At 42.0% G+C, this 27,239-nt stretch overlaps 1 protein-coding gene across 1 annotated transcript in view; it reads right to left on the bottom strand.

Moving 5' to 3' along the window:
* OCA2 (OCA2 melanosomal transmembrane protein) overlaps positions 1-27,239 on the bottom strand; it is a 471,457-nt gene that overhangs the window by 433,895 nt on the left and 10,323 nt on the right. The window lies entirely within an intron of this gene.

Consider the following 27,239-nt stretch of genomic DNA (forward strand, 5'->3'; position numbering starts at 1 on the left):
GACCTCGTCTAGTCCCATCCAGCTCCATCCCTCTCCTATTCCACCCCCATCTCCAGCCCCATCTCTGCCACATCCCACCACATCTAGACAGGACAGGTCCTCATTGGTGTCAATCCTGCAGAGCCTAGGCTGGTGCAGGTGCAGCCCTACACATGGCATGGTGACCCGGGCTCTGCCAGGCTCATACCCACAGAGGAAAGGACCTGACGTGGGGGTGGCACAATCAGCCAGGGCCTCTCCCAAAAGGGTCAATGTCCCCAGGAGGCACCCACCACTTGGGGCAGGACAGTGTGTGGTCTGTGGTCTTGTGCAGGGTTTTCTCAGAAGGGATGTGAGGTGACCAAGCAGGTCTCACAAACAAAGTCATGGTGGCACTGACATCCAGAGGAAAGGAAGAACAGCTTAGATATCCTAGCTCCCTGTCTGCCAGCACAATCACTTTTCAGTATGCTAATCTTTCTAGGCAAGCATCAAATGTGGTTGAAAAATCTGCAAAATCATTTCCCCATCCTTTTATTTGTTTTTTTTTTTTTTTTTTTTTGGTTTTTGGGGTTTTTTTTTTGTTGTTGTTGTTGTTGTTTTTTGGCTCTAGGAAGAAGGCTGCACCTGGATCTTATCCTATTCTTAATTGATGAAGGTGGTCTCAGAAACAAATGTGTTCCAGGACCTTCCCAGGGGGCAGGAGGCCAAGCCCCAGAATAGCCTCTGAAGGATGGACAGACAAGTTGGGGCTCTTTAAGCATGTGATGGTGGAGGGCAGGCAGGGTCTGCTCATATGAGGATTCTGTGGTTTCTGTCAGCTCGGGTACACACGTCCCCAGGTGTGACCCACATTACCTTTCCCACAATCATGTACCCTCTAGCAGGCCATTCTTCAGAATGTTCCAGAATGCACTTGGTGAAGAAAAGCCAGAATTTTGTATCTGTCACTACCTCTCTACTTCGTTGAGATGGAGAGAAACCTCTAACCTGATGCAGGTCTCTGCCCAGTAGCCCACCAGCATGGGTACTGCTCTCAGCAACCAGATCTCAAATGCTGGCCCAGATGATGAGTGATCCTGCCCATTTACACTCTGCTCCTCACTGCAAGCCCTGAGATTATGCTTCCTGCAGCACAGTTCCTACAAAGCAGTCTCCTGCCCAGCTCAGCGTCACCCTTCCTGTACTTCACTAAATTTCTTCTTTGAACTCAGGCGCCAAAACCCTCCTTGTGAACCCAGAGTCCAAGTTTGCTACATGCTTATAAAACCACAAATATCAGAGATAGTGTGGATTATACAACAGATGGACCCAATTAACTCCCCAACTAATGTGATTGGGGAAGGAAATAGCTCATTAGACACTTGTAAACTAACAACTCACACAGCTGTGTTCTAATTACAGTATATTCACATAGAAAAATAATTAGGCCTTTGCTGATAGGCTGTTCATGACCCTTTGAAACTTGGAATCACACAGTGCCCAACTTCAGTCTAACTATGAGCACTATTGGCCTTGGGGCTAATTGACCAAATTTTAATTTGCCAGTTAAAGATGGCAATCAGTAAGAGTTGATTGGAGAACATGAAAATAAAACCATAAACCCCCAAAATAATTCCACCCCATCATGGAGTATATACTCCATAAACTATGAATAGGTGTAAGGCAAATAATAATACTATAAAATGCCATAATACTATTTCTCCATTTTTCACAGATGTCTAATGCCTCAAATCAAGAAAGCTCACAAGCATAGACAAAATTACAATATGAGAAATGTTAATTTTTGGAATTATGTATTTCATAATAGACTATAGCTCCTCTGTAGGAGGAGTACTATAGGAATACTTACTATAGGAGTACTAACCCAGCACTGCTTTAGAAAGGGTGAAAATGGAAAGTGAATTGGCTGACCCCTCCCCTAATCAAGCAGGTAAGACTCAGTCATAAACAAGCATAACACAAAGTAAAAATTGTGAGAAAGCATACAGAGGTATGATAGAGGACTGCCCACAGGAGTTGCTAGGTGAAGCTTCACACAAAGAATTCAAGGTTGGTCTTCAATATAGAGTCAAATTTTAACATGTAGGTAGGAATGAAAATTTTAAATGGAACTCCATTTTCAAAAATCATATCCAAAGGTAATTCTAATACAGCCTAAATTAACATGCATATGAAAGTATATTAATGTCATAAAATCACCAAGGAGTGTTCGTTTGAGAGGCTTGTAGCCACAGCTGCTTCATTATCAGAATGCCTGCTATTATCACTGGTATCATTCATCCTCATGGTAAGGAGTGTCCCCATCTTGTGAGGAAGTCACCAGGCAGTACCCACATGGGTGAGCCAGGGAAAGCCTGCCATGGCTTCCAGCTCACCTTCACAATCCTGGGAAGGAGGATGCCTTGGGAGATGTGGGAGGTCAGAGATATAAGAAAGTACTGGCAGTACTTCAGCAGCCTGACCTAGAGGAAGGCAAGCTTCTTTCATCCCCAAGTAGTCTAACACAATGCTCTCCCAGCCCAAGTGCCAGAAATTAGACCCCTCAAAATACCCTAGCTATTTCCAGGTATTTCTCATGGAGGCCATTGACAGGATATGGGGTAGTCACTGACTAGGAGGTAGTCACTCTGCTGGACAGAGCTGCTTTGCTCAGGGCTGTTATAGCTGCCTCCCTTCAAGCTCCCAAAATAAGTCTGGTCTCTTGTTAGTGAGGTCTCCAGAGTCCAAACACATCACCTGCAGCCCATGATGATCCCCCCAAGAAAGAGGGGTCCCCCTCAGGACAAGATCATACTCATAGCTCTTGCAACCAGCCAGGCCCATCCTGAGCCCTTTGCTTGTGTCTCATAATGCTTATGGTAACCACCACTGTTACATCCACCTTGAAATAAGGAGAGGGAGACTGAGATATGGTGTAAGCAGCAGCCTTGGATTTGACCCCAGATTGTAGGGTACTGAGGTCTGTTCTCAATGATCCCTCAGACAAGCAGACCATTCCTGGTCCATCCTTTTCTAAACTCCCAATGGTCCAGGCTAATAGAAACAGCTTGTTCATGTGTGCATATATATAAATATATATATATATATATATATATATATATACACACACACATATATGTATATATACATATATATGTATAAATGTGTATATACACGCATGTGTGTGTATGTGTGTAAATATGTATATAGGTGTATGTATTTTACATGTGTAAATGTGCATGTATATACTGCATATAAATGTGTATATATGTGAGTATATGTATGTAAATGTGTATTATGCATGTATATGTGTAAATGTATATGTGTATATATAAATGTGTGCATGTGTGTATATATCTACATGTATAAAATGTATATATGTATATGTATACATGTATAAATATGTATCTGTATATGGATGCATGCAAGTGAATGTGTCTATATGTGTATACATGTGTATGTATGCAGACATCCCTGTGTATATGGTGGCCCTCCAAAGGCGACTACCGTGGTCCCTGGGGGCTGAGCAGCATATCTGTGGCCAAGAAGGGAATGTGCCTCTCTGTGTTTTCTGATGTCTATAGCACCTCCTGCACCCATTCTGATTGACCCGAACTCTCATGACAGAACTAAGGACATGCACTGACCCTCAGAGAAGATTCTTTCCCATATCCTGTCAATGGCCAAATGGCTACTGATCCATGACAGCCTCCCAGTGTGCCTCAAAGATACCACGGGCCTCACTTCTCATCCCAGGACTGCTGGGATGGCCTGAGGGTGGGTAGAGCATCAGGGGCACCTGACTAGTGAGCAGTCTGTCACTGGGACCTGTACTCTACCTGAACTCATGTCCCTCCACAGCCTTATACATGTGGGTCATTCCTGGTGGAAAGTGAGCTAACCCCTGGTTTATGAGATTGTCATCCACCATGACATTTTCCTAAGAGGAGGATAGCTTCTATCACAAACAAAGCATGCATCCTATCATGAGAACATCTCTCATCAACACCCAATACAAACTCTGAGTAAAGTCAGGACAGTGGTCTTCAGGTGGGAGCTGGAGAGAGGACACTACCAGACCACCAAACCACTCACGTTCAGCCTGCCTGCATCACCCAGTACTGTCCCCATAAGGAATGCAAGACTGAAAGAGCCCTTCAAGGTACTCTCTGCTTTCTCAGCACCTCTCAGACTGTCACACGCCCAGGTTCTGCAGAAATCTGTAGACTGCCTGCTCCAAGCTCAAAATAAATGGAGGACAGGACAGAGGAAGTGTGGCTGCCCCAGCATGGCTGTCTGTCCCATGGTAGTGGGGGACACCTCCCTCCTATCCCAGTTCTTAGTTCTACTTCACTCCCTACTTCACCTAGATGGAGTCGAGGGTGTGAAGGCAGTCCAAGCCCCTCCTCCTTGAGTGAAATACCAGAAGTAAAAACAGCTCCAACTCCTCAGGACCCTCTTGCTGGAGGTTGGGGCAGTCAGCAGCCTGCACAGGGCCATGATCTCAGACTTCCAGCCTCCAGAACTGTAAGAAATAAACATCTGATGTTTAGGCCATCCAGCCTGTGGAATTTTGCTATAGCAACACAATCTAACTAAAATAGAGGCTAAGATTAGGGTCATATGGTTCATTTGGGAGGTCACTCCAAGAGGCCAGCAAGGCAGTGAAGGGCTCATGATCACAGTCATGCTGAACTATGGCAATGAAGTTCTGCTACCTGGTGGCTCTACAGTCAATCAGTGTCTGCCCTGGCTCTAGGCCCAGATGTGGAGCCCTCAAGACACTCAATTTCATAGTTACAGACATCCCAACACAAAATTACATAAAAATTTATTCAGAGATACTTTTTCTATTAGTTATGTTATTATTCTTTCTGCTTAAATCTGAACTTTATTTTGGCATAGGACTGAATAACTTTTTATTTCTCTTCAAATGTGTATCCACTTTCAGGGCACCTGGGTGGGTCAGTCAATTGAGCGTTCAACTTCAGCTCAGGGAATGGTCTCACAGTTTGTGGGTTCAAGCCCCACGTTGGGCTCTGTGCTAACAGCTCAGAGCCTAGAGTCTGTTTCAGATTCTGTGTCTCCCTCTCTCTCTACCCTTCCCCCACTCATACTCTCTGTCTCTCAAAAATGAATAAACGTTAGAAATGTATATATATTAATAAAAAATGTGTGTCCACTTTCATAACATGAACAATCCATACTGTATCCAATCACATGAAATATTAGGTCTATCAAATTAATTTTCACAACTTCTCCTTGTTCATTCTTTTTTTGTGTATTTCTCTTCACGTGTTTTTCCGGATGTCTTGCCTTGCACTTGGATTTTTTTCACATTTTTATCTGGATAAAAAGTTTTTATCAGGTTGTAAAACACTTGTGTTGAGACTTTTTTCAGTATTGCTTTTATTTTTTCATTCATGCCAGCATGATTGACATCCTAACTGCTCAGTCCTTCTCCTGAGAACCACCAACTGCAGAAGTTCAGAAGTTTCTAAAGCTTCCTAAAGTCTCTTTCAGTCTGCCTTTTGTGTAGGTCTTGACTAGTCACAGGAAGTTCATTCCTACACAGTTCATTTGGAGTAGTATCCTGAATAGGAATATTCCTGTATGTTTCCCAAGTGCGCATTATGGAGATATTGTTCCTCCAAAGACTTCCTCCACTCATAGTCAGAAGTCTGGAAACAAGGCCTCAGAGGCTGGGAGCAGGAGCACAGTGTGTGCCTGGAGAGTATCCACTGTAGACAAACAGAATCCAAGGCAGGGAAATCCAGCACCACCAAGAAGCACTATCCCAGAGCACTGAGTCCTGCACAGTCCTTCCTCTCCCTTGAAATCCCATTTAGCATTTTACCTCCCGAATCTGGGTTTCCTAAATTATACCCAGAACACCAACAAGGTACTTGCTGCTGTATGAAGACTAGGGTACTGGACCAATAATAAATTCAAAGATGGCTAGTGCCTCACTCTGAGCCAGGCATGGGGAGAGGATGGGGGTGCTGTAGCCTCCTGCTATCTGCATGCCACAGGTGCTCATGTGAGCTTGGCCAGTTCAATGTCCTCTTGGACTCCCTTCTCTCATGAGAAGTTATCAATTCAGACAAGGTGGTCAGTGCACTTCTATAATGGAAGAGCCTGTGGAAATACAGATTTGTGCCTTTATTGCTTCCTCTGTTACAAAGTGAATGACTGATGGTACAATGGAACACATGTTTCAAAAAGATAGGATTTGGACACAAAAAGTCTGATTTATAAGAGTTTCAAACAGGGAAGGTATTTAGCCTTTTATTTTACCAATACTTTGAAAAAGAAATCATTTTGAAACTACTCAATTCTTTAGTGCTCATGGCTCTCATTATTTTTAATCCACAAGAACACCTACAGGCGATACAATCCAATGCTTGTGGAAACCATCTCTTAAAGGCAACAATTCAACTCCATGGAACTTAAAGACATTGCCTTATTACACTGCCTTGGCCCTCAACATAACAACAACCCTTCTCTGTGGTGTCCTCACATTGAGAAGCTTGCCCCATCTTTGTCAGGATCCACTTGGCAGTTTGTCCCTCCCAAGACATCCTAGGTACCAGTGGACCCCTCCTGCTGCCCAACTATCATCATCACTGAGTATGCTCTCAGCACATACAAAGACCCCATGGATAACACTTCCTGCACTTCAGAATACTTCAGAGTACATTGAGCTGCCTGGCAGTGGCCTTGCTGTACACTACACCCCCCAAAACAACTGGCTCAGAAATACATATACACATCTCTTCTATTCAAATATTTATCAAGCATTTACTATGCCAAGTGAGTGGAGGGGCAGAGATGAATAAGACATGGCCCCTGCTATGAGAGAGAGGAGACTTTCCCTGGAGTATTAATGATCTGAGAACAAGACAGAGGGTATGAATGGCCACTGCCATAAGAGCATACGTAAGAAAGAAAACCATCATCCCAAGAGAGTAGTGGAATTTGTTCTCAAGAAACTCAGAAGTAAAGTCAGAGGGGAAAGTAAATTGTCCAACAAAATTACCCCTCCCCAGATGAATCTAGCTGGCATCTCCAGGGTGGGCCTTGAGCCACAAATCTATAAATATCTGCCATACATGGAGAAGCAATGTACCTCATTCTGGGTTGACAGGGGGTAAGGGGTATCATGTGGGGCCCTACCCAGAGCTGGGGGTGCTGCAGCAAAATGCCTGACCCACGAAAGTCACACCTGATGCTCTTTACTGGACCAGCAGACATTTTCCTGGGGACTTACAAGGGCCAGAAGAACAGGGGAATCCTGATCCTCTAAGCTTGAGGGTCTGCCCAATGGTGAAAAAGTGATACTGGGGAAATGTGGTTCACATGTGTATCCATTTGTAAGCCAAACGCAAACTCGCATTGTTAAGAGGGATACCCTGTCTCTCCATTGATTAAAGGCAGAACTCCAGAGCTCATCCACCACAGCCCACCAGGATGGGTTAGAAACCAGGGGCCAAGTCTGTCTAGCTGCTGTCCTCACCTCTTTTGCATTTGTATTTCCTTTGAAAAACTTCCTTCTTCTGTGGTAAAATATTTATGACCTGTTTTCTGAGCTTACTCTGTTTTATTTGTCTCTTACACAGAAAAGAGCAGTGATGCTAGGATGGGGTTGCTTCCTCTGCATCTTCAGGAAGTGCTCTCCAAAGACACAGGAAGTACCCACAAGAGGCAAACTGGCCTCCAGAACCCCACCCCTACAAGCTGTCCCCAGGTCTGGCACACTTGTGCCTCTGCATTGTTCTGGGTCTGGACTCATGTTACCCCTTAGAGAGCAAACTGAGTATTTGTTCAGTGAAATAAGGCCAACTGCAGGGCTTTTCCCTGCATAGAAGGCCCATAGTGGTTGCCCTGGTTAAATAAAGCTATGCCACTTCTCTCTTTTTTTTTTTTTTTTTAAAGATCAGTGCTTGCAATTTTATTTTGGTTGCTCTTATGGATATATAGTAATAATCCTGGTGATCCAAATACTGCTGTCAAAAGCACACAGAAAAAAAAATTAAAAGGTTGAAATTTAAAAACTGCTCCTTACCATTAAATTTGGAAGCCAACCTTTTTTAATTGGTTTGTCTTGTTCCAGACAAGATTTAATGAGGCTTGCAAGGCTATTGAAAACTATAATAAGATTGCAAATTTAAAACTGAATATTATTCAGGCCTCAAAAAGGAAGGAAATTCTGCAATGCTACAATATAGATGAAGCTTGAGGAATCATGCCAAGTGAAATAAGCCAATCACAAAAAGAGAAATACCATATTATTCCACTTATATATTGTATCTAGGGGAATTAAATTCACAGAGATAGAAAATAGAATGGTAGTTGCCAGTGACTGAGGGGAAAAGGGAATAGGGAGTTGTTTAATGGGTACAGAGTTTCAGTTTCACAAAATAAAAAGACGATAGTGGTGATGGCTATATAACAATGTGAATGCATTTAATACCAGTAAACTACACACTTAAAAATGGTTACAGTGGTAAAACTTCTGTTATGGGTACTCCCTTTCTTGCTTTTATTCCTGCTCTTGTGTTTTAAATTCACCAATAAAGAGAGAACCCATATAACCCTAAACACCCTACCCTTGACCCTAGCAAAGGCAGAGCCCCAGGTCCACACTTCCTCCCTCTCTGTCTACCTACAACCTTGCTTTTTGGCTCCAGGCATGCAGCATACCCTCCAGGATTTGTAAGGAATAAACCTTGCTTTTTCAAAGTTCCCCGAAGGTTGTTGCGGAGGTATGTCTTTCAGGACCAGTCTCAATACTGGCTGCAGTCAGGGAAATGTCTGTGGGGGCTGCCACAAGTAATATGGAGCCATGTGAGTGCCTCAAGACAGTCTGACACAAAGCAGCATATTAACACAAGAAAAAAGAGGAAAAAACTTTTAAAAATGGGAACAAGGATAATAAAGGTAGAGATATAAGATGAGGACACCTTAAAAACAAGAATGAGGGATGCCAAAGCTTGGCATGCAGGTCACCTGTTGGGACCTAGCACTCCCACCCCAGGATTCCCCCTGACCTTACTTGAGACTGTATGCCCCCTGGTGGTCCTGGTGAGCAGGTGCATCTCCAGCCTTGCACACCCAGCTCCCAACTATGGCCACTCAATCTACAGAAAGTCCACATCTTTCCCAGACCTTCCTTAAACCTGAGTTCCCAGCACAGCTCTTCCTCATTCTGCACAGCCTCATACCCTGAAACTTTTCTGCGATAATTCAGAAGCGTCCCTCCAGGGGCACCTGGGGGCTTAGTCAGTTAAGCATCAGACTCTTGATTTCAGCTCAGGTCATGATCTCATAGTTCATGGGATTGAGCCCCACATTGGGCCCTGCACTGATACACGGAGCCTTCTTGGGATTCTCTCTCCCTCTCTGCCCCTCCCCCTTCTCACTCTCTCTGTGTAATAATACATAAAATAAACAAAGATTAAAAAAAGAAAAGAGGTATCCCTCCAGTTACCCCAGAAGGTCCTCCTGGCACAGGATCCTCAGAGTCTCATCCCTGGCTCATAATTTCCATGGCCTTGGTCCCTAGAGGGGTGGGTAAGATCAGATGCTGCTGGCATCTCTCTATTCATGCCCTGCCCTAGGTGGCTGTGTTTTTCCCCTTGGGACCTCCAACAAACCCCAAGGGTGAATGGGATTTCAAAGCCTTTTACAACAATTGAATTACTATTCAACAAATAGTACAGCAATAGGCAACAAACTTGTATATTTAGGAGCTTCAGGCACGCTCTCTAAACCCACCCCTGCCAGTACCCAAAAGTGTTAGGGAGTGCTCAGCCAGGAAGGTGAGGAGCCAATAGCTCCTCTCTCCCATGAGGCCAGTAAACTATGCCCTTGGGAAGCTGAACAGGACCCAGGTGAGGCGCAGGATAAAGGAGTCCACCCAATATGCAGGCCCACCCTCTGCAGTCCCCCCAGAATCACAGCTGGGGAACAGGTTTTTCCACCTGCCCTTATTGCTTAGTGTGGTCTAGCTGAGTCCTGAGGGTTGATGGCCAGGGGCATGAACAAGTTCACCAGCCCTTACATACAGTCCAGGCTCAGGCAGGTACCAGAGCCTCAGGAAGGCTCCCAAGGGCCATGTGTATGAGGGGCTTGGTGAGGAGGAGTTGAATACCCAGCCAGGACACAGGCACTCAGGACAGTGGGGAAGTGTGGTCACCCTCTAACAAGAATGAAAAGTCCTGGATTCACCCCTTAGGAGCAACATCAAACACACAAGCCCAGGACAAAAGGGGCCCAGTTTCTTGACTGCCCAAGTGATGTGGACACAGAGCACCAGTTCCCACCATTGACAGGACTCAGGCAGAGCATGCAACACTTCAGAAGTGAATGAGGCTTAGAGATGACCTATACCCCATGGGCAGGTGAAACAGAGTGGCAAAGGTGAGGGAGATGAAGGGCCCTACCACTGGACCCTTTGCCATGATGAGAGGAGAAAGCACAGGAATGCCACTCACTGCACAATGAGTGAGTATTCCTTGAAAACAGGGGAACAGTTCAGAGTCAAACATTCTTAGAGAGACAAGAAAGGAGGACACTGACCTCTATGCCCCCAAAATGGCAATGAATAGCACCCCTCTTACAGGACAGTGGGACTAGAAGAGGTAATAAATGTCATATGCCAAAGCCTAGCCTAGCCCGGGCAGGTGTTCAGCAGAGTCTGGCCTGTGGTGACAAACCCCTGGGCGAGCATCTGAGGACAACTCTATTGGTACTGGATGAAAAGACACATTCCTATAGGGTGAAGATAAAACGCCATGATGGCTGCCCTCCACCAGGAAAGGGAAACATGCAGGATGTTAGAAGATCACATATCTGTACAAAATGCACCTCCTTGTTTAGAAGTTGAAAAAACTGACCTCTCTGAGGATGTGTGAAAGGCTACATGAAAGGTCCATTTGAGCCCAGGTTCCTTCCTGTTCCCACAGAGTGCAGGAGAGCAGAGGTGAAAGGCTGGTCCCCAGGGAACCCTGAGGACACTGTTTCCAGGGTGACAAGGGCAGTAGAGACTGTCCTTGGGTGACATAGGACTAGGGCAGTAGAGAGACACAGTCAATCTGCATTTGGAGAATATTCAGGCAGCTCCAGAGACGGTGGGATCAGGTCCAGAAGCCTTTTTTGTAGGTCGGGTCAGGAACCAAGTGACATTTCTCAGTGGAAGTCCTCCTGACCCAGGAGTCATTTCCTGCTTATACACTAGAAATGATGCTAAAACCACTAATTTGATTCCTTAAGTTAACAGAAAAGTACAAAATTGAATTGTCCAAATTTACACAGCCTTAATTTTTGTGAGTAGAGACAGGAGCAAGCTTAAAGGCCAGCACTGGTCTCCATCCTCTATTGATGGCATTTCCCCTCACAAACCTCCACTAAAGCCACTCAGCAAATCACAGCCAGGGAGCAGCAATCTTGCTATGCTTGTTGCCATCACAGACATCCCTGGGTACTTCACACCATGATCCCCACATGTGTAATTGATAGCACAAAAAAAGACAGGTCAAGTCCAGATAGCCCCTGGGTGATGGGGCAGCCCTGCCACAAAGAGGAGGGTGGGAGCTGTGGTTGATAAGCTCAGAGTTGGAGGCGTAACCCCAACTCTTCAGAGTCCAACCCCTCAATAGGGTCAGAGAAATGACAAGATTCACCAGCTTCATCCACAGAATCAGAAGACACTTTTGTGCACATAACTGAGACACAGAGTTGAGAGTGTTCAAGAGTGGCGGTCCAAATTCACTCTCTGCAATAGGAGGTAGGGCCATTTTCTAGAAGAGAGGAAGACTGGAAAAAGTGGGGAAGTTGTAGGATAGCTTCCATGGGCCATAAAATTGAGAGTACAGAATCAACTCATGAAAAAAGGGTTCCTCCTAGAAACTCTGTGAGGTGGAATCTTGCAAGGGTAAGGACTTTGTAGTGGCCATTCTCTGCCAGTGCACTCAGCACCCTGAGAGTCAGAGTGGGAGAACCAAAGCTTAGATACAGCTGGGTGAGAAGGCACAAGGTGCCAAGAGAGACAAAGTGACACAGTCACTGGAAACATGCTGGAAGAGGAGAAAAACACACCCTGGGGGCCAGTAGGAAGAAGCAGTGTGTGCATGAGAGAAGGCTGAGAAACTTAATGAGCTCAAGGAAATGTTGGGAATAAAGGATAAGAAAGCCAGAAGGGCAAGATACAAAACTGCTCTGGAGCAGACATGGGCAAAGACAGTCATGAGTGTGAGCCAGTGACATTGAATGTAGAGAAATGTCATCAAGTGCAAGGAAGTTGAGGGAACTTCAGAGTTGGAATTGCCCATGAAAGAGTGCCTTATAAGAATGACTGTTAATGGAGAAAAAAGGAAAACAAAGACTCGAGTGTCAAAATCCTCACAGGTATGCAGTGAGTGAGCAGAACACCAATGATGCCAGCAAAGAAGAAGATGCTAATGAGCACTTAGATAATCCAGTACCACCATAGTAAAGTTAATTCAAACAAGAAACATCAAAAGACACTAAAACTATTGAGTAAAAAAAATCAGATGAGGAATGAGATATTGACATTTCCACAAAATATTAATTACAGAAGAGAAAAGAGCAACTTCACAGTGAGGAAGACTAGTGAACATCACCTTAACTAAGTGATCAAAGTGTACAGCAAAAGTAATGGGACAAAATGAAATCAAGCACCACCTAACAGGATGAAATGAAAAGGGCACAGCATTGCTTCTCTGATGTGGCTGCTAAAAATGCATAACCTGAATCCAATCAGAAGGACATATCAGGAAAATGAAAATGAGGGAACCTTTTATAAAATAACTATACCCTAATCTTCAAAAGATTCAACATCATGAAAGTCAAGAGGAGATTCAAAAAAGTGTCCCAGACTGAAGGAGATAAAAAAAAATCACAATAAAATGCAATATGTGCTTCTGAATTGGGTTCTTTGCTATAAAGGAAGGTCACTATTCCTAAAGATGGCAAAACTTGACTGGAGTTTTTAGATGAAGAGTATATGGGAGTTTCTCAAAATACACTGTAACTTTTCTATAAGATTATTTCAAAATAAAATAATAATTTGTGAAAGTCTAGAAATAAGCCTAAAATGAGCAAAATAATAAGCTAATACTACTGATCAATCTAAATAACTAATGAGATTGAATGATATTCTACATAAAACTATGTGAAAAGGAGACTAATTTTTAAAGACTTCCCAATGTTTTTTGATTCCCAGTAATAGTCTTTTGCAGATTATCCATCATATTAACCCAAAGGAGGGAAGGGCAAATGCCAGCTGAGAAGGAAGAATATTTGAGCATTGTTGGAATAGCCACCATATCACTTCCACGTGTAAGTAATTAATTAACTCATGTTCTATAAGTTGGCCCCTAGTGCCTTTTTATAAATGGAAGAATGGGATGCTAGTTTAGTAGTTGCTCAGTCTCCTATTTTAAACAGACTATTTTTAATGCATACATTAATTCAATTGAAGTTTCAAATTCCACAGACATGTCCCTCATCACAACTGTGCTGCTTCCACCAAGCCCTAAGGACATTATGCAAGCTTCTACCACTGTCATTGTTATCTCTCCTTCAAAATCCTTATACTTTGTCTCTGTCAGACTCCCCAGGAGTGCTGGAAAGTGGGAGTTATAGGTCCTCAGCATGTCTGCCCAGAATTGAAGACCAGGGATCTGTCATAGACCACTGATGTGGGCACTTCCTCAAGCAATGCTGACATACCCCTCAGTGGAGCACTGCAAGCAGTGATGTGCCCAGCCAGACCAGCACTTCCCTGCCAACCTCACAAAGCTATCACCCTGATATTGTTGATTTTTTTTAATCCTAGCTTGAAATACAAAAGTGAGCTATGACTGGCTTGTTCTAAGACAAATCCAAACTTCCTGTACCCTTGCAGGGACAGAAATGTACTTCCACTTAGTATCTCAGAAATATTATCTTTATGAGATTTTCTTTCAAATAAAATCAATAGGATGTAACAGCTGGAATGGCAGAATAAGAACCAGTAAAAATTTTCACCACAAAAGCAAAAAAAACACAGATAAAAATTGCCAGAATAATACTTTCAGGGGGGGCTAAATATTTTTTCTCTCTTTTTTTAGCATAATTGACATGCACTATTATATTAGTTTCAGGTGTACAACATTAGTGATTCAACAAGCTTATACATTATGCTATGTTCATCACAAGCATAGTACCATCTGTTACCATACAATGATATGACAATATCACTGACTATATTCCTTATGCTGTCCCTTTTATTCCCATGACTTATTCATTCCATAACTAGAAGCCTGTAATTCCCACTGTACCCATTTTTCCCTTCCTCCACTCCCTTCCCCTCTGACAACTATCAGTTTGTTACAGGTATGACTCTGCTTTTTGTTTGTTTATTCATTTGTTGTTTTTTTAGATTTCATATATGAGTGAAATTATATAAGATTTCTCTTGCTCAGTCTAATTTATTTCACATAGCATAATACCCTCTAGGTCCATCCAGGTTGTCATAAATGACACAATCTCAATTTTTGGAGGGATATGAGTGTGTGTGTGTGTGTGTGTGTGTGTGTGTGTGTGTATGTGTGTGTGTATATATATACACATTCTTTCTTGTGGATGTATATATATGTATATATGGATGTGTATATATAGAGAGATGTGTATAGAGATATAGACATATAGATATAGATGATATAGATAGATATAGATATAGATATAGATATAGATATAGATATAGACATCTTCCTTATCCATTCACCTATCAATGGACATTTAGATTGCTTCCATATATTGGCTATTGCAAATAATGTTGCAATAAACATAGGATACATATATATTTTTCAATTAGTATTTCTGTTTTCTTTGAGTAAATACCCAGTAGTGGAATTATGGAACCATATGGTATTTCTATTTTTAATTTTCTGAGGAACCTCCATACTGTTTTTGACAGTTGTTCCCACCAACAGTGTACAAGGGTTTCTTTCTCTCACACCCTCCCCAAATCTGGGGGATAGGCTTAGGAATCCCTCAGGCTTACACCAATAGGTTAACAAGGCATAAAGAAATACAAAACCATAGAATGTTCACACCTGAGTTTGGGTAAACCAGATTGGCACTCCAAGAATATGGGCGTGCAAAGGCACCCCAAGAATAGGGAGGTGAAAAGGCACCAGGAATAGGGAGGTTCAAAGACACACCAAAATAGAAAGGGGGTGCAGAGCCCCCAGAAGAGAGAGGGAGGGGCAAAGGCCCAAAATAGAAATGGGCACAAAGGCTCCCAATACAAAGGTATATGAGGTAAACAAGACTAGGCATGCAGGGCAAAAATGCCCCCAATTTACTACTATAGCAGAAAAGCTGCTTTGACAGAAGAAAAGGGCCAAGGTAGGTAAATTGGTGAATTGGACTATAGACCGCTTCGCAAAGCAGCCAGAGTGGAGATGGTTAACAAAAGAAAAGATGCCTTATTAACCCTGAGGTTATTTCCCCTATCTGTCTCATCCCCTAGGCTAGCTAAGATAAACAGAGGTGCTGCCTCATGTCCACAATAAACAACCTCCTCCCGACTGCCCAGTGCCCGGATTTTGTTTTGTATTAACCCAAACCCCTAATCCCGAATATCTTCAAGACCCCCTTTCCCTCACATCCACAGTTAATGTTCACAGATTCATTGTCTCTTTGTGCACATCCATCACCATGTTTGTAAGCCTTCTGATCCTAATAAAAATGGGGCAAGGACCTTTATTCAGGGTTCTTGTCTTTTCCTGGACATTAGCCATCTCTTGTTTTTCATCCTGCATCCTGCTCTCTTGCTACACAAGAGAGAAGTTTAGACCCAGAGTCTACGACACCCAACACTTGCTATTTAGTGTCTTTTTGATACCCATTCTGACAGGTTTCAGGTGATATCTCATTGTGGTTTTGATTTGCATTTCCCTGATGATTAGTGATGTTGAGCATCCTTTCATGTGTCTATTGGTGATCTGTATGTCTTCTTTGGGAAAATGTCTACTCAGGTCCTCTGCCCATTTTTTAATTGAGTTGTTTGCAGTTTTTTGGTGTTGAGTTTCTTAAGTTATTTATATATTTTGGGTATTAACTCCTTATGGATATATCATTTGCAAATATCTTCTCTCATTCAGTAGGTTGCTTTTTTTGTTATTGATAATTTGGCAGAGTTCTAGAGTTGGCTCTTTTATATGCTAGTTGTATTGTGGATTTTGAAAAGTTCCAACACATTTTGGGAATCCAGAAGCCACATGCATGTGCATAGTCTGGGCCTGGGCTTCCAGGGCTAAGCACAGGCCCAGGAAATACCTGAGAAGGCCCTAATGTGTCATGTCTGGCTGACCTTGAGACTTTGCACAAGCAAGAAATGAAGAATAAGGCAGAGTGCCTGACTGAATGTTAAAGGTTTATCCCAACATGCACATATAGCCCCTTGGCAAAAAGGGAGACTTAGGAGTTCTAGACATTTAAGAATATCTCTGTTAAGCACCTGGGTGGCTCAGTCGGTTAAGCATCCAACTTTGGCATAGGTCAAGAGCTCACGTTTCATGAGTTCACAACTTGCTTTGGGTGAGCTCAAGTCCTGCTTCAGGTGAGCATGAACCCTGCTCTGGGCTCCATTCTCTCAATCTCTCTCTCTCCCTCTCTCTCTCTCTCTCTGTCTCTCCCACCATCTCTCCCTTTCTCTCTACACCTTGTGGGATTTTCTCTCTCTGTCTCTCGCTCTCTCTCTGCCTCTCTCTCTCACTTGCTCTCTCTCTAAATATATAAAATAAAATTTAAAAAAATCTTTGTCATCAAATCACTATGCTAAGAGAATTCCATGGCAACACACAATAAATAATACAGACTTAACAAAATTCACTCAGGAAAGTCACTAAAGAACAGCAACAACAACAAACCATAGGAAAGGGGAAGAATTTCCCCCTTAGGAAAGAACCTTAGGAAGAAACTGATTTCCAGAATTTCCACTCTATATCATTTAAAACTTCCAATTTCAACAAAAACTTATGATACATACAAAGGCATGTATGGCCCATACACAAGGAGCATGGTTAATAGGCACCCTCCCTGAAAAAGGTCAGACATTGGACTTCCTAAACAAAAACTTTAAATCAGTGATTTTAAACATGTTCAAAAAACCAAAGGAACCCATATTTAAAGAACTATATGCAAGCATGAGACTAGTGTGTCATAAAATAGAGAATATCAGTAAAGAAAAAGTATTAAAAAGAACAAATAGAAGTTCTATAATTGTAAAGTACAAGTGAAATAAAAATCTCAATATGGTGGCTCAACAGTATGTTCAGAAAGAAATCCCTTCAACTAATAATTCCACAGACTGTAAAATGACTCTTCAAAATAAAGGAGAGAGGAAAATGGAAACCTGGGAAGTTCTAAGCCCTCTTTCCCTCACAGAAACTGAAAGAAGGAAGGAAGGAAGGAAGGAAGGAAGGAAGGAAGGAAGGAAGGAAGGAAAGGAAGGAAGGGAAGGAAGGAAGGAAGGAAGGAAGGAAGGAAGGAAGGAAGGAAGGAAGGAAGGAAGGAAGGAAGGGGAAGAGGAGGAGAGAGGAAAGAAGTAAGGAAGGACCACAAGTTTTTTGAACCAACTTTGTAGGAGCTCTGGAAAACAGTCAAAGGTTTACAGCAATCAACCAAAAGCCCAAACATTAACAAGCCATCTTCAAAAGGGTAGGAAAGTTTGGAGGCATTTCACTTGCCTTTGACCCACACACTCCCTGATGTGGAAGTTATCTGACTCTTGAACAGGTGGAAGTCTGGTTCTCAGTTCATCCCAACCTTTTAAAGTAGAAAAGGCAAAAAAGACTTCATTTGAAATGTATTGAGCATCTCTATCCTAAGCTGTCTGGGGGCTACGTGAAAGATTCCTACATGATGAAATGTGCTTATCTCTGTTTCACATAACTCAGTGCAGGTGGGAAAATCAGCAGTCATCTGCTAACAAAACCTTCAAGGTGGACTACAAACCCACAAACATCTGGGGCAAAATATTATAGGTGGAGATATACAATAGATCATCTAAGGCCATAGAAGAAACTGGGGTAAGAATCTTTGAGAAATTAGGACATTCAAAAGCAGCCATGAATACAAGGGAATCTAAAAGGCCACACACATACTCAGACCAGACAAATGACCAGAAAATTCCTGAGAAAAACTTAAACTTTACCTCAAGTTGATCCCTAACTCAGAGGAAGTCTAGCTCAGTGGAAAGAAAGAGAAGGACTGAAGATTGAATCCAATCACCAACTGTCAATGATTTAATCAATGGTGCCTACATAATCTCTGTTTTAAAAAAAATGGGGAGGAGGAGCTAAGATGGTAGAACATCATGAAGTTTTTTGTGTGTCTCACGTCCATGAAATACAGCCAGACCAGCACTAAACCATCCTGCACACCTAGAAAACTGATCTGAAGATTAACACAACAATCTGCTCCACCTGAACCACAGAAATCAGCAGGTATGTGGCACAGAGAGGTGAACTGGGGGAAAGAGAAGCCATGGAGGGCAGGGAGCCACTTTTGCATGCAGAGAGAGGACAGAGATGGGGGGGGGGGATATGGGAAAAGCGCTTCCCACCAAATGCAGCTGGAGAAAAAGCGGAAAAGTGGAAGTAGCCACAAGACTGAACTAAAAAGGGAGAAAGGAGAAAGGAGAGGGTTTAAATTCCATTCAGACTATGAACAGGGGAAGCTCAAAGTCTGAAACTCCACAGCTCAATACCTGGCAGTGCTCTGGTGGAAGGGCAAATCCCCAGGAGCAGAGTGGAGTCCGGGTTCTTCAGACCACATGGGGAGAGGCGGTTCCCCTCCTAGAAGGACACCTGATGGAGGCTGTGTGGGTCCTCCAAAGGCAAGGCTCCAGTGGACCTGGGAGAACAACCACATTCGCTGGTGCTGGAACAATGTCATTAGGGTGAAGCCTGGTGCCAGATGTGTGCTGTGATTTTCCATAATAACTGAAAGGCTGCTGCTACACTATCTCAAGAACTTTTTCTGGGGCGGGCTGGCAACCGGCCACAGTCTCTGGGCATCAGCAGCAACCCAGTCCCACAAACGTTCCTGGGGACGACCAGCACCTGGCCATTGCTCGGTGAGACCCTTCTGCAGAAGGGCAGAACCAGTCAAAGCCACAGTCCATCAAAAGTAAGGGGTCGGGAGAAACAACTGCATCTGAGACAAAACTCAGGAGAGAGGTGCTGTCTGGGACTTGGTCACAGACTGTGTAAAAGCAGGGAGTGGATGGAAGCTGAAGATAAAGGACAGGTGCATGATTGCTGATCAGGGAGAACAGATACTAGAGACTGAGTAGCTGGGTGAGGCCATATTCACTGCTCCCACGCATGCACATACACACCTACAAGCACCACAACAATCCACCCCAGTAAGCTAAGCAGTGCCATCTAGTGGAGAACAGAGCCATTACACTAAGCCCCGCCTAACTGGGCCAACCTCGCTCTTCAGGAGCACCAGTCTCTCCACCTGCTTAGTTTATGGACTATAAAAGCGATTCATAGTTTGACTTCTAGGGGAAAACGAAGTAATTTTAATCGTATTTCAGTCTGTTTGCTGGTCCATCTATTCAATTTCTTTCTTTTTTTGTTTCTTTTTTCTATTTTCTCTTTTTCGTTTCTTTTCTTTTCCTTGAATAAAGAGAAAAAATTCATTTTTATTTTCAATTTTTTTAATGTTTCCTTTAATATTTTCTACAATATTTTTCACTTTTGTGTAAATTTTTTCAAATTCTATTTTAATTACATAATTTCACTTTAGTCTACATCAGTGTATTCATTTTTTCACATTGTTAACTAATTTCCTTCTTTTTCTTTCACCTTTTTTCACTAATCTGTCAAGCCCCTTTCAACACCCAGACCAAAACACACCTAGAATCTAGCATCATTTATTCGATTTTGTGTGTGTGTTTGTTTGTAATTTTTTTAATTTTAATATTTTTTCATTTTATTTTTTTAATTTTTTTTACCCCATTAATTCCTTTTCTCCCTTCAAAATGACGAAATGAAGGAATTCACCCTAAAAGAAAGAACAGAAAGAAACGACAGCCAGGGACTCAACAAACACAGATACAAGCAAGTTGTCTGAACCAGAATTTAGAATCATGATAATAAGAATGCTAGCTGGAGTCAAAATAGATTAAAATCCCTTTCTGCAGACATAAAAGAAGTAAAAGCTAGTCAGGATGACATAAAATATGCTGTAACTGAGCTGCAATATAGAATGGATGCCACAGCAGCAAGGATAGATGAGGCAGAACAGATAATCAGCGATATAGAGGACAAACATATGGAGAATAATGCAGAAAAAAGAGGGTGATTAAGGCAAAATAGCACAATTTAAGAATTAGAGAAATCAGTGACTCATTAAAAAGGAACAACATCAGAACCATAGGTGTCCCAGAAAAGGTAGAGAGAGAAGTGGGGATAGAAGGGTTACAGGAGCAAATCATACCAGAAAACTTTCCTAACCTGGGTAAAGACACAGACACCAAATCCAGGAAGCACAGAGGACTCCCATTATATTCAACAAAAACCGACCATCAACAAGGCATATCATACTCATATTCACAAAATACTCAGGCAAGGAGAGAATCTTGGAAGAAGCAAAGGAAAAAAAGTCCTTAACCTACAAGGGAAGACAGATTAGGTTTGCAGCAGGCATATCCACAGAAACTTGGCAGGCCAGAAAGGAGTGGCAGGATATATTCAATGTGCTGAATTGGAAAAATATGCAGCCAAGAATTCTGTATCCAACAAGGCTGTCATTCAAAATAGAAGGAGAGATAAAAAGTTTCCCAGACAAACAAAAATTAAAGGAGTGTGTGACCACTAAACCAGCCCTGCAAGAAATTTTAAGCGGGACTCTCTGAGAGGAGAAAAGATGAAAAAATGCAAACATACATACATACATACATACACACATACATAAATAAATACCAAAAGCAACAAAACTTAGAAAGGACCAGAACACCACCAGAAACTTCAACTGTACAAGCAACATAAGGGCAATAAATTCGTATCTTTCAGTACTCACTCTAAACATCAATAGACTCAATGCTCCAATCAAAAGACATAGGGTAACAGAATGGATAAGAAAACAAGATCCACCTATATGCTATTTACAAGATACCCACTTTAGACCTAAAGACACCTTCAGATTGAAAGTACAGGGATGGAGAACCATCTATCATGCTAATGGTAAACAAAAGAAAGCCAGAGTAGCCATACTTACATCACAAAGTCTAGACTTCAAAATAAAGACTGTATCAAGAGATGCAGAAGGGCATTATATCATAATCAAGGGGTCTATCCACCAAGAAGACCTAACAATTTTAAACACTTAAGCGCCAAATGTGAAAGCACCCAAATGTATAAATCAATTAATCACAAACATAAAGAATCTCATTGATAGTAATACTATAATAGTAGGGAACTTCAACACCCCACTCACAGCAATGGACAGATCATCTAGTCAAAAAAATCAACAAGGAAACAATGGCTTTGAATGACACACTGGACCAGATGGACTTAACAGATATATTCAGAATATTTCATCCCAAAGCACCAGAATATACATTCTTCTCCAGTGCACATGGAACATTCTCCAGAACAGACCAAATACCAGGACACAAATCAGCGCTCAACAAATACAAAAACATTGAGATCATACCGTGCATAATTTCAGACTACAAGGCTATGAAACTCAAAACCAACCACAAGAAAAAATTTGAAACGGTAACAAATACTTGGAGTCGAAACCACATCCTACTAAAGAATGAATGGGCTAACCAAGAAGTTAAAGAGGAAATTAAAAAGTTCATGGAAGCCAATGAAAATGATAACACCACAACCCAAAACCTCTGGGACACAGCAAAGGCAGTCATAAGAGGAAAGTATATAGCAATCCAGGCCTTCCTAAAGAAGGATGGAAGATCTCAGATACACAACATAACCCTACGCCTTAAAGAGCTGGAAAAAGAACAGCAAATAAAAAACAAAACCAGCAGAAGACAGGAAATAATAAAGATTAGAGCAGAAATTAATGCTATCGAAACAAAACAAACAGTAGAACAGATCAATGAAACCAGAAGCTGGTTCTTTGAAAGAATAACAAAATTGATAAACCACTAGCCAGTTTGATCAAAAAGAAAAAGGAAAGGACCTAAATAAATAAAATCAAGAATGAAAGAGGAGAGATCACAACCAACACAGCAGAAATAAAAACAACAATAAGAGAACATTATAAGCAATTATATGCCAATAAAATGGGCAAAAATGGACAAATTCCAGAAACATATACACCACCAAAACTGAAACCAAGGAAGAAATAGAAAATTTGAACAGACCCATAACCAGTAAAGAAATTGAATTAGTAGTCAAAATCTGCCAAAAACCAAGAGTCCAGAGCCAGATGGCTTTCCAGGGGAATTCAACCAAACATTTAAGGAAGAGTTAACACCTATTCTCTTGAAGCTGTTCCAAAAAGTAGAAATGGAAGGAAAACTTCCAAACTCTTTCTATGAAGCCAGCATTACCCTGATTCCAAAACCAGACAGAGACCCCCCACTAAAAAGGAGAACTACAGACCAATTTCCATGATGAACCTGGATGCAAAAATCCTCCACAAGATATTAGCCAATCAGATCCAACAATACCTTAAAAAAATTATTCACCACGACCAAGTGGGATTTATACCTGGGATGCAGGTCTGGTTCAATATCCACAAAACAATTAAGGTGATTCATCACATCAATAAAAGAAAGGACAAGAACCATATGATCCTCTCAATAGATGCAGAAAAAGTATTTGACAAAATACACCATCCTTTCTTGATTAAAAACCCTCAAGAAAGCAGGGATAGAAGGATCATACCTCAAGATCATAAAAGCCACATAAAAACGACCCAACGCTAATATCATCCTCAGTGGGGAAAAACTGAGAGTTTTCCCCCTAAGGTCAGGAACAAGACAGGGATGTCCACTCTCGCCACTGTTATTCAACATAGTACTGGAAGTCTTAGCCTCTGCAATTAGACAACACAAAGAAATAAAAGGCATCCAAATCGGCCAGGAGGAGGTCAAACTTTCACTCTTTGCAGATGACATGATACTCTATATGGAAAACCCCAAAGATGCCACCACAAAACTGCTAGAACTGATTCATGAATTCATCAAAGTTGCAGGACATAAAATCAATGCACAGAAATCGGTTGCATTCCTATTCACTGACAATGAAGCAACAGAAAGAGAAATCAAGGAATCGATCCCATTTACAATTGCACCAAAACCCATAAAACACCTAGGAATAAATCTAACCAAAGAGGTGAAAAATCTATACATTGAAAACTATAGAAAGCTTATGAAAGAAATTGAAGAAGATGCAAAAAAAAAAAAAAAAAAGGAAAAAGATTCTATGCTCCTGGATAGGAAGAACAAATATTGTCAAAATGTCGATACTTCCCAAAGCAATCTACATAGTCAATGCAATCTCTATCAATATGACACCAGCATTCTTCGCAGATTATTTGTTCTAACAAATAATCCTAAAATGTGTATGGAACCAGAAAAGACCCCGAATAGCCAAAGCAATCTTGAAAAAGAAAACCAAAGCAGGAGGCATCACAATCCCGGACTTCAAGCTATACTACAAAGCTGTAATCAGCAAGACAGTATGGTGCTGGCACAAGAACAGACACTCAGATCAATGGAACAGAATAGAGAACCCAGAAACGGACCCACAAACGTATGACCAACTAATCTTTGAGAAAGCAGGAAAGAATATCCAATGGAATAAAAACAGTCTCTTCAGCAGGTGGTGCTGGGAAAACTTGACAGCGACATGCAGAAGAATGAACCTGGACCACTTTCTTACACCAGACACAAAAATAAACTCAAAATGGATGAAAGACCTCAATGTAAGACAGGAAGCCATCAAAATCCTCAAGAAGAAAGCAGGCAGAAACCTCTTTGATCTTGGCCACAGCAACTTCTTACTCAACACGTCTCTGGAGGCAAGGAAAACGAAAGCGAAAATGAACTACTGGGACCTCATCAAAATAAAAATCTTCTGCACAGCGAAGGAAACAATCAGCAAAACTACAAAGCAACCGACAGAATGGGAGAAGATATTTGCAAACGACATATCAGATAAAGGGTTAGTATCCAAAATCTATAAAGAACCTATTAAACTCAACACCCAAAAACCAAAGAACCCAGTGAAGAAATCAGCAAAATACATGAATAGACACTTCTCCAAAGAAGACATCCAGATGGCTAACCGACACATGAAAAGATGCTCTACATCACTCATCATCAGGGAAATACAAATCAAAACCACAATGACATACCGCCTTACACGTGTCAGAACGGCTAACATTAACAACTCAGGCAACAACAGGTGTTGGCGAGGATGCGGAGAAGAGGATCTCCTTTGCATTGTTGGTGGGAATGCAACAGTGGTGCAGCCACTCTGGAAAACAGTATGGAGGTTCCTCAAAAAATTAAAAATAGAACTACCCTACGACCCAGCAATTCCACTACTAGGTATTTATCCAAGGGATACAGGTATGCTGTTTTGAAGGGACACATGCACCCCAATGTTTATAGCAGCACTATCAGCAACAGCCAAAGTATGGGAAGAGCCTAAAATGTCCATTGATGGATGAATGGATAAAGAAGATGTGGTATATATATATATACAATGGAGTATTACTCGGCAATCAAAAAGAATGAAATCTTGCCATTTGCAACTACGTGGATGGAACTAGAGGGTATTCTGCTAAATGAAATTAGTCAGAGAAAGACGAAAATCATATGACTTCACTCATATGAGGACTTTAAGAGACAAAACAGATGAACATAAGGGAAGGGAAACAAAAATAATATAAAAATAGGGAGGGGGACAAAACATCAGAGACTCTTAAATATGGAGAACAAACAGAGGGTTACTGGGGGGGTTGTGGGAGGGGAGATTGGCTAAATGGGTAAGGGGGATTAAGGAATCTACTCCTGAAATCATTGTTCACTACATGCTAACTAATGCGGATGTAAATTAAAAAACTAAAATTTAAAAAAATTTCTAAAAGACAGATTGGAAGAACTTCCGAGTTGGTAAATGCATCAAGATACTGGGAAATTGGTGCATGTGGAGAGAGTATGGAAACACTATGCCACTCCTAACCCCACATCTTGCTTTATCCATATCTTCCACTCGGCCTTTCCTGAGTTGCATCCTTTACAGTAAACCAGTAAGCATAAGTAAAGTCTGTTCCTAAGTTCTAGGAGTCATTCTCGCAAATTATCAAGCCTAAGGAGGGGGTCATGAGAACCCACAATTAATAGCCAATCAGATAGAAGTGCAGGATACCTAGTACTTACAATTGGCATCTAAAGTGGGGACAGTTTTGTGGAACTGAGCCCTTAACTTGTGGGATCTAACACTAACTCCAGGTAGATAGTCACATTATCTATACCCTGCCTTGTTTCACAAAGATTTTAATAGTTTTAAGAAAACACTTACTAACCAGTTTGTACACAGGTCGTATAGCTGATTTGAGAAACTGCCCCTAGACTTGCTGGAAGTCAAAGGACAAAAGGGGTGCAACACTCTACAAACGTCTGCCTGCTTCCCTTCTGTTCAGAATTAACAGAAAATGAACAGGTTGCAAGAGGACTGTTCTCAGAGAGTTAAAAAATATGAAATCCCAAATTACCTTTTCAACACAATATTAAGCAATGTATTTGTAGCTTATCCATAGCATTCTTTAGTTTCATTCTCTTCACAAACCTATAACAGTTAATAAGTTTTCAATTCTCTGAGGTAAAGAGTTGGTTTGCTTTTTTTGTTTGTTTGCATATCCAGTGATTTCCATCCTGCCTTACCTATATTAGGTTTGAAAGACCTCTGTGTTTTATTACCCACGTGAACACATCTCTTCATTTTATACTTATTTTCATGAAACAAGAATTGCAAAATGTAATGAAGCCCTTGAATAACCTTTAAAAAGAGATGCATCTGGGGCAACCAGACAACACCAGCACATCCCTGCCCAGGAAGAGCATGCTGTTTGAGGAACTCACCTAAGTGCACAAGTGAGGATGGACTACACCCTCCATACTTACACCAATCTGATCCTTGTCCTAAGGGCTCACACCACAGGAGGACTAGCCAACATCCATTCTCCTGGGTCTTTTGTGAGCTGCCCCTATAGGTTTCCTAGTTGCTGTTGCTCCCTCTCCTAGAAGCTCTACAGGGGAAGTTGTGGCTCATGAGTGCTCATCTCTACCATCCCTGGGACCTGTCCTCATCTATGGCTGTTGTCTCCTGGCTTCCACCTACTCTCACCTCCCTTACCCTAAACCTATGGACCATCCCTGCATCCCTGAGGTCTGGCCCTTTGCCCTGATGAAGAGGTCCCCAGACTAGCTCCCTAGATACTTCCTTCTGTTTGTCCCCCTGTTGAGGAGGGTAGAAATTTCTGGGCTCTATCCTCACCATGTGGGGACAGAAGGGTTGAGAGAGCTGCACAGAGGCCTTCTTTTGTCCCCCAAGTTTTCTCCAATCCTCAGGCAGCTGCTGGTACATCCCAACTGACCTTCCTGAGCCCTGAGCACACCCTCCTCATGCTCTCCATCCTACTGTACCTGGAATCAGGTCCCAAAGGACAAGACCTCCTGCCTGTGAAGCCCACAATGTGTGTCTCCAGGTTGCCTCCTGGTACACTGAAGGTAAAAGAATTTGTAAAAATACTCTCCTAGTTGTGCAGACTGTTACCCACTTCAATGTCTTACTCTGTAAATTAAAAGCTCATTAGCTTTTCATCCCCTTTACATACTGGCTGGGACCATCCTAATGTCCCAACCCTTCCAGTGCTTTTGACCAGTCTCTTCCTAAATGAGTTTTGTCTGTTATTGGTCTCTTTCATTCTCAGCCTTTGTCATTTCTTACTTATCCTGACTTTCAAGATTATAAGTATTAATACTCAGTTTATTGAACAGCTGACCTTACATGCATAAAGCAGGAACTGCCTCCATTTTCTTTCCTGTCACAGCCTCTAAATAACTTACAGGCATACCTTGTTTTATTGTGCTTCCTTTTACTGGGCATTGCAAATATTGCATTATTTACAGATTGAAAATTTGTGGCAACCCTGTGAGGAGAAGGTCTATTGGTACCATTTTCCCAACAGAAAGAATCCCAAGCAGT

Source organism: Panthera tigris, chromosome B3, assembly GCF_018350195.1.
Source record: "Panthera tigris isolate Pti1 chromosome B3, P.tigris_Pti1_mat1.1, whole genome shotgun sequence".
NCBI lineage: Eukaryota > Metazoa > Chordata > Mammalia > Carnivora > Felidae > Panthera > Panthera tigris.